General features: G+C 45.9%; 1 long non-coding RNA gene across 1 annotated transcript; it reads right to left on the bottom strand.

Annotated features, from left to right (window-relative positions):
• Positions 1 to 3,182: 3,182 nt before the first annotated feature.
• LOC135917915 (uncharacterized) lies at positions 3,183 to 7,226 on the bottom strand. Its single transcript, XR_010569453.2, has 4 exons — positions 7,023 to 7,226; positions 6,795 to 6,869; positions 5,889 to 5,983; positions 3,183 to 3,847 (listed from the first exon to the last, which is right to left on the bottom strand). It is a non-coding gene; the product is annotated as an uncharacterized lncRNA (long non-coding RNA).
• Between the last annotated feature and the right edge of the window lie 2,140 nt (positions 7,227 to 9,366).

Raw genomic sequence — 9,366 nt, forward strand, 5'->3', positions numbered from 1 at the left:
GCGTCGGCAATAAGAGCATAGCCCTACGAAACTACGAACGTCCTTGGTAGACTTCGGAACAGGAAAGTTCGTGACGGTGCGAATCTTGTCCGGATCAGGTCTCACGCCTCTGGCGTCCACGAGATGTCCAAGGACGGTGATTTGGTGGCGAGCGAAGTAACATTTTGACGAGTTTAACTGGAGACCGGCGCGGCGGAACACGTTAAGAATCGCTGAAAGACGGTCTAGATGCGTGTCAAATGTAGGCGAATAAACGATGAGGTCGTCCAGATAGCACAAACAGGTGGACCACTTGAACCCCTGAAGCAAACAGTCCATCATTCGTTCGAAGGTGGCGGGCGCGTTACAGAGACCGAAAGGCATCATCTTGAACTGATAAAGGCCGTCAGGGGTAACAAATGCAGTCTTCTCTCTGTCCATGTCGTCGACGGATATCTGCCAGTATCCGGACCGTAAGTCGATAGAAGAAAGATAGGTGGCACCGTACAGGCAGTCTAGAGCGTCGTCAATACGTGGCAAAGGGTACACGTCCTTTTTTGTGATTTTGTTCAGGTGGCGATAATCTACACAAAAACGCCACGTTCCATCCTTCTTTTTGACAAGTACGACGGGAGAAGCCCAGGGACTGCAGGAAGGCTCGATAATGTCCTTTGCAAGCATCTTTTTGACTTCCTGTTGAATAACAGCTCGTTCTGACGCAGAAACACGATATGGACGTCGGTGAATAGGGCTCGCATCGCCAGTGCTTATGCGATGGGTCACGACGGATGTTTGACGTAAGGGTCGATTGTCAAAGTAAAAAATGTCGCGCTAGCCTTCAAGAACGTGTGAAAGGGCTTCAGCTTGAGCAGGTGTAAGGTCAGAGGAGACCATCTTCTTAATGTCGACGTCAGTACCGTGCGATGACGTCACGGTATGGGCTGAACTGTAACGATCTTCCACTGTGAATGGCTCGACCTCATCATCCTGCAAAGCGCGAATTATAGCCAAGGAGGTCCCCTGAGGCAGAACTTGCGCGGTTAGCGCGAAATTGACAAGTGGAAGGCAGGTGCGGTTGCCAGTAATTTTCAGCAGTGTGCGGCACGATAACACCATGTGTAAAATTGACAAGTGGAAGGCAGGTGCGGTTGCCAGTAATTTTCAGCAGTGTGCGGCACGATAACACCATGTGTAAGCATAACGGCCGGAATTGCTGAGGCCACGTAACCGCCGTCAGGTACAGCTGGTGAGGACAACAAGTCTACGTGTGTCACAGAGTGAGATGGTAGGCGAATAAAACCTATGCAGCTCAGATGGCTTGGAGGCGGGTCCACAGGGTCGGCAAGATGAGGCAAGTCAAGGCGAAGTGAGCCGGCCGAACAGTCAATGAGGGCAGAATGATGGGCAAGAAAATCCGGACCGAGAATGAGTTCGTGAGGGCAATGCTCGATGACGGTGAAGAGAACGACGGTGTGTCTCTCAGCAATGGTGAGTCGGGCAGAACACATGCCAACAATAGCGACAGTCCCTCCATCGGCGACTTGTACAACTCGGTTCGGCGCAGGAGTCAGAACTTCCTTTAGCCCACGGCGAAGAGCAGCACTCATAATTGACACATGCGCCCCAGTGTCAATCAACGCGCGCACAGGAACAGTGTCGACGAGAACTTCCAAAAGATTCTTGTTCGTGGGTAAGGTGAAGCGAAGATTTCGTGCCAATGTCGTCAAGCATCTTCACCTCCAGAAGCTGCACTGTCTAGTTTTCCGGTCGGGGGTGCGGCGAGTAGTTCGGAGAAGCAGCACGGCGAGACGGGGGCAAGCGAGATTGCCGACGGGAGGGAGAAGGCGAGCGGGTGTAGCGGGGTCGTGTCAAAGGCGTCGCAGGGTCAGATGATGGGGCGGGCATAGAAGGGGCGAAGGAAAAGGACTCGCTAGAGGGGCGAGGGTGGCAATTAGGAGAATAGCGTGTCGGGCAAGTGCAGCGGCTGCGGCAGTGGCGAGCGACATGCCCAATGCGTTGGCAGTTAAAACAGATCGGCTCGTCGTCGACGGTTCGCCATTCGGAGGGGTTGCGCTGTCCATAAGAGTAAGAAGGGCGCGGTGGGGCCGTGCGTGTAGAGAGAGGTTCCGAGCATACGGAACGAATGGAGTGCAGGCCGACGTTGGACAACTCTTGACGGACGACGGCCTGGCTCAAGGAGATTGTCACCGGAGAATGATCAGGTGCCGGGAATGAAGGGGCCACGGGTTGTGCCGCTTGAACCTCACGCCGAATGATGCGGGTCAAGTTGTCTCATCGCGAGGGCTGGTGAAAGAGATCCTCACAGGATGACGTAGCAGCTGTGTTGGGAAGTCGCATGATGTGCTGGGATACCCGGCGGCTTTTAGCATGCTCGAGACGGCGGCACTCCTTGAGGATCGTATCGATGCTGGTGACGTTGGTAAACACCAGTAAATTGAAGTCGTCGTCAGCAATGCCTTTGAGGACGTGATTAACCTTATCGTCCTCAGACATGGTTGGGTCAGCCTTGGCACAAAGGGCCAAGACGTCGAGAATGTACGACACGTAGGACTCGGTCGACGTCTGTACACGTGTGGAAAGGGCTTTCTTGGCATTGAATTGGCGACCGAACAGATTGCCAAAAAGGAAGAGATCCCAGCTCGAGAGCTCCTCTTCGTGAGTCTGGAACCATGCAAATGGAGCTCCGTCGTGGTAAAAAAGAACGTTCGCAAGCATAATAGTCGGATCCCACCTGTGACTGGTGCTGACACGTTCGTATAAGCGGAGCCAGTCGTCAACATCAGGACCGCCGGCTCCGTTGAAAACACCAGGATCCCGAGGGGGGGGGGGGGGGGGGGAAACGGCGACGTAGTTCGGGGCTGCAGGCAGAGACGGTTGTGCAGATGATGTGCCGCCAGCAGGAGCCGAAGTTGCACTGTCGCCGTTGCGACCGCTGCGAAGCTCCATGACGGGTACGGGGAACGTCCACCTCCACCAAATTAATGTTACGTGTAGCTGAAGCCCAATGCTATATGCACTATTTACAGAGACGCTAACGGAAGGCCAAAATGGCGACGCTTCATCAAGCGGGCCCACGTCGTCTTCCTCCTCCTCAGTGCAGCCACACTGTGGCGGCTGTTCCGTAGCAATACACACGCTTTTAACCAAACAAAAGAGCACGCGTTGTCACGAACGTCTTGGGAATAAATTCGTTTATTTTGCGAGTATTATTACAAGCAGGTAGGTGATAATACAAGATCAACAAAGCTAATCGAAACAAACCTATCGGATACATCTATCCATGAACTGATGCTGCTTAATAAAACATTTGACTTAGGCGATATTTACGTAAAGTGAAAAGCGTGTATTATCTATATAGTACATAAAAGACCCGCCGTGGTTGCTCAGTGGCTATGGTGTTAGGCTGCTGAGCACGAGGTCGCGGGATCGAGTCCCGGCCGCGGCGGCCGCATTTTGATGGGGGCGAAATGCGAAAACACCCGTGTACTTAGATTTAGGTGCACGTTAAAGACCCCCAGGTGGTCGAAATTTCCGGAGTCCCCCACTACGGCGTGCCTCATAATCAGAAAGTGGTTTTGGCACGTAAAACACCATAATTTTTTTTTAGTACATAAAAGAGAGTGCGCCCCTTTTTTCCTGAGTAAACTATGGAATACATCACGATTCAAATACAATTGCATACTGCTCCAAAAGACACAGATCAAATATACTTTGCCTTAGCACACCAAATACGCTGTGCTACGTTGTGCACTTTCATAGGGCCGTCTGTTCCTTTTCTTCAGCTTTCGAAGGTCATATATACATTGTGTGTGACAGTGACTAACCGCAATTCAAAGAGGATGGCATTCTGAAAGGCAATGTGAAAAAACAAGGAAAATGTGAGCAGTCAAGTAAAACGTTGGGGTCATGACCTTTGTGAGATGAAAATATGTGGCAAGCGCACAAATACTGAATTCGACAGATAGATGAACATTATGGACATCCGCTTTGCAACAAACTTGTGGCTGTAGCCATCGCTTTTGTCTTTCTACCATTCTTCCATTCTCATTGTCGGTACTGCGGATCTGTGGTTTGTGCTAAAAGACCTTCGAACCTGGTAGAAATCTACTGTCCTATAAGAACTTACGTCTTTTAAGAATTAGCTTTCTTTGCCTGTATTCCCTGAGCTACTGCTGCTACTGCGTGCTGCTGAATTGGTTGGTATCTCGGCAGGTATACTTGTGCTAAACCTACGTTAAATGCTAGGGCCGGAAAACGGGTTAATCAAATGGCTTCATGCTGAACGGTAAAGTAATGCCAGTAAACGCAGCTCTGTTCGGCGCAATAATAAAAAATCGTTTTGCACATACACATATACATATATACACACATATTGCCGGCTTATATGTACCTTACCGGCACACTAAGTTATAAAATAGCGCATTGAATTTAAGAATTCTATTTTATTTCTTTTATTTTTCATTTAGCCTAGTTGTATGTGCCACTGTATGTGTATCCATTATTGGCCAATCCTCCAGAGGGAGTTTGTGCCACTGTGGCACAAGAGATGCAGAATCCCTAAATACAGCTGTAGATGCAAGTCCTACTTGCCCGCGCATACACATGTCTTTACTATGGCACCCACGGGAAGCACCATACATAGCCTTCACCTTCGTCACACTACTGCATAAAAATCTCGCGGTGTGCATCCGTCTGATTTGGTGTTTGCATTTCGGCACAGTTCCGTGAGTGGTGTAGTGCGCAAACACGAAGATTGCACGAGATTTCAAGCTGCAGAATTTTCAAAGAAAACGTAGTTGCATGCATTGCGGTTGGTTGCATCGAACTTAACGTACGACGCTTTACTCAAGCTTCACGTCATATGAACTCTAGCATGTGAGTTGTGCCTGCACATATGTAAATAACAAATTTTACTATAGCAATCATTGAATAAAACAATAAAAGCGATGCGCAAGTACAGCCCTCAACACTGACGGTACGTTTTTAACGGATACTGGATTCATAGGAGCTGTTGATTCACCGCACGATAGTCTCAATGTGCAATTTCAACACGCAAGACAAATTGAAGAGAAAAGATGGAAAGAAATATTATTGAGGCGGAACTCTTTAAGACGCGGTTAGAAATAGAAGCAGCAAGTGCATACCCATTGCAAATGCTCATTGCAAGTGCTACCGTTTAACATATTCCCAAATAGGTAGGGGAAGCTCAGTTTTTCTCGTGTGTTGTTTTTAACTTGTAAATAAATTCAACGATTGCGCCAGTGGAGTGGTCTACGTCAGTATTTTCATCATGCCTAAAATTACGACATTGTAGTCTTAACTGTGCATCACGCCTTCGCGGAACGATGAAACTGAAAAATATAAATGGTGCCTTCAATTTCTTAAAGCTTGACATCAGTCTTCGGAAGCTTACGGCACACATACTTCCCTCCACAGAAGCTTGAAATAGGACGTCGAGACTACAAGTGGCGGAAAAGGAAGGATTGGCCGAAGTAATGGTGTCAGATTAGCAGGCTCCAGCGGGACTAACCGCCTACGGCTAGGCGCTCCCAGCATTGGACATTTCCCCCAACATTATGCACGTTCTTCTTAATCATTAATAAATTTTTCATTACGTCCGCTTTATTATTCAAGTGATATTTTCTAAACCATAACTATGCTTAGTAATTTATCTGCCTTTCCTTGTTCGTCGTTCTTCTGATCTGTAACAACATGCTGCAGCGACACATTTTGAGCAGCAGCTAGCCAGCAAATACTACCAATACGGTTATTCGTGGTCTAGAATGAAAAACTAGATGCACGGGAGAGGAAGAATCTCGGCCGGCGTTAGGGTGCATGGAACAACTTTTTTTATCAAGTTTTGATATCATATTGCTCCCTTCTCTCACCTTCAATTGTAGTGTTGAGGGCAAGAATCTCACACATTGTACCGGAGTCAATATATCCGTATTCTTGCAGTAATGACTTCATCCTAGACTTCGTTCTGAAAAGGAGACATAAATCAGCCGGCCTTTATCACTGCAAAAAATCAAGAGTTTGCGTAGCGGAATCTTTTACAAATTCTACCAAATTACCGTCTTGTAAAAGTAATATCTGCGTTACAAGGAGAATAACAATCTAGTGCTTATTAGTGAATTCGGCTTATGCATTAACAACTTTGTGACTGTTAGCATAATCAAGCGATTAGTTAGCTACAGAAAAAACGCACAGACGAGGCGTAGAAACAATGCCGTAGAGCTACTGCGGCATATCACCGTGATGTCTTGAATTCTGAAGCGTCTACTAGAGCTTAATTAGCGGCTTACGGATTATTAATTAGTACATTTTATTATAAAGGTAATGAAAGAGTTAACCTAGAATTTGTTGGAAACTCTTCCTGATCCAAAGCAGTCCAAGAAAGAGAAAATTCTTTGTCATCCTTGAGGCACGTCACCTTGAATTAACGTTGTCCATATCGTAGTAATGGACATAGGTATGCAAAATTAATCAAGCAGCTTATATTTAAAAAGTAGTTCTCCGGCCGTAAGCGTCCTTGCACTAGTTGGTAGGGTCCCCTTAAAGCATCTAAAGATAGCATTATTTGGCTCTCTATTGAATGCATAAATCGATGGAATTCCTCCTTTTACACAGAAAAAAAAAATTATACTATGCAACCAGGAAGCACATCAACCAACTATTGCCATTTTATCCGCTTTGAATAGAGTTTCTACCTAATTCCTGCAGTCTGAAGTTTGAATACGACGCGGTATTTTTTTCGCAAGTTGTTCTAAACACCTGTACAGGAAGTAACTCACGGGGATCGAACTTCTTTCTCAGTTTCTGTCAGTCGCAGCGTTTTCAAACCCATGAAACCAAGACCATCGTAATATCTGCAAGAAACATATTTAATTATGTAAATATTGTAGACAACTTATAATTTGACAGTAGCCAAGTATAAAATAAAATTGCGTTCTCCATACACACGAATCGTTCATGTTAAACACAGTATCTAAGAACAAATAAAAGGTATGATCGTCGCTCACAAATCCTGCGGTCTGGTTCGCCATGGCTTTTGGTCGTCCACAAACGTCACGTCTTCACTGCTTGGGTCAATCCAGTATCCAGCATTAACAGTGTGCAGTACTATGTGTGCCAGTAGAAGGAACGTGGCTATTGTTCCTCTCATTAGAAAATTTCCATAGGCAGAAGTTCCTATGCGAGACATGCTGCGTACTGGCCTGCCACCGACGTTTCTATATTCTGCGCATCTTACGCCTCGAAAGCCAAGGATTCGAGCGTTTTTCTGATGCGCAGCTTGCCTTCGCCTCCGACATTTTGCTTTGCCGCTCGAGTGCTGTCAGGTACATGATGGAGCACCAGATTTTACTACGCAGCGGCGCGATAATTTCCTACAACTCTCTTGAAAACCAAGTGTTATTTGTACCATGCGAGAGAGCTGTTAACATGCTTGTTTTTCAGAGCTCCCATGACGCAGTAGACTTCTCCTAAGGCGCACCTTTACAAAACATGGATTCGGCTATATCAGGCACGCGTTTCTTTGTTTGTAGCTATAGTAACGCGCAGTAGCAAATAGCCCTAATACAGGAGGCTTATATCCCTCATCAGAGAGGAGCACACCTACGTGGTTCTGTTTCCGCTTTTTGTGCGCGTGAAATTTTTTCTGCTCTTTTCAAAATGCTGTGGGGCCTGAAATCAGTTTCCCATGACGGGAACGAATACGGAGAAAAGTGTTTCTCTTTCACTAAAGACAGTGTCGAGTTATTATTGCGAACAGCGAACATCCCTACACGGTCGCTCGTAAAATCCATGATGGCTTGCTTTGTGGAACAACACCTTGAGGATATATTCGTTTTACACTGTGCCAGCTTTTCCGTCTGCTCTATTGAATTTCTTTGAAAGCTGATCTTTCAAAGCCCCTTGTCACCTTAAGGAAACCTTTTATCCGGGGCCACTCTTGGCGTTTCTTAACAATTCGCTAGTAGCATGAGACACGCTATCAGGTATTCCGGGCGATCGTGATATCCTTGAGAACTTGCTTCCATCACATGGAAAACTTACGTTCCGAAGTTTTTGTAACTGGTAAATTTTTATAAGTTAACGTGGGAGACCAGGTTACACAATAGTTTTCACGCATGTCCCTCAAATGTCATTTAGTTTGCCGCCATTCAACGTAAGGTTCGTTCCGGTTACCATCTTTTATTCTTGACCTATTAGGTGGTCCAACGGTAAGTATATGTAAGAAGATCTGAAAGCAACGAACAAGATATTTCGTTTTCTAGTTTTGGGAGAGCCACTAATCTGTGAAGTTAAAGTGACTGACGTTTTTTTTTTTATTGTTTAAAGCGCCAACTCATTCAATCGGTGAACTGGATGCAGATACTATGACTGTGTCATGAGCGTACATAATTGCCTCACTTTATTTTAATAGAGCCAATCTTCAAAACCACTTATATAAATTTAAAAACACTACCACTGGCGCTAAACTCTACGTTGCACCCATTCAAACATATAGTCGGGGTCATGTGGACAAATTACAACAATTGAACAACAAAACATGGTGTTTATTTGTAAAGCGCAGCTGTCTATGGCTAGGTTTACCTGTATTTTTCGGGTGCGCCAACGAAAACTATAATCATCAATGGCTCATACCCCCGTAAGGCACTGACTACAAGCACTCAGCAAAGTGAAGCGAACGGTGCTCACATTCTTTCTAATCACGCATACAACGGAGAGAATAGCATGTCGAAAACTGTCTTCATCAATGGCTCATACGCCCGGAAGCAAGCAAAAAATTCAGTGGTTCATAGCTTCGTAAGATTCATAGCTACAAAATGTATGTGCATTTGTCCTCTTGACTCGCAAGATGACAATGCCAGTGACTGGTGGGATGGATGGCGTTGTCGTACAAACGAAAGACGGAAACGCTGTCACCGCCGATGACTATGAAAAAGCAGACAAGAACCGACAGGAGGGGCAAGAAAAGGGGATCAGCCGCAAATATTTGCAGAAAATGAACGCATCAGCGCTGTGTTTGCCCACTTTTTTGTCCCCATTTAATACTTTGAAAACGTACCTCAATAATTTAATTCCCGACCATGGTTGTCCCGTTCCAATAGAAGTGGATTGAATTAATAAACCAACCAACCAACAAACAAACAAACAAACAAATAGCGCTAATCTAACGAGAATTATTATCACTCCATTGAAGAACCACGTAGTTCAATTTCATTCGGAGCCATCTATTATGGCGGCTCTCATCGCTCCTGTGCCGCATTGTCACGCTAAACTTGACCATTCAAAATCTGCGCGAAGTCGTCACAAATCAAGTGAACTCGTTCATAGCTTGGCGGATCTTACCCTCCTATT

The sequence above is a fragment of the Dermacentor albipictus genome, chromosome 10, assembly GCF_038994185.2.
Source record: "Dermacentor albipictus isolate Rhodes 1998 colony chromosome 10, USDA_Dalb.pri_finalv2, whole genome shotgun sequence".
NCBI lineage: Eukaryota > Metazoa > Arthropoda > Arachnida > Ixodida > Ixodidae > Dermacentor > Dermacentor albipictus.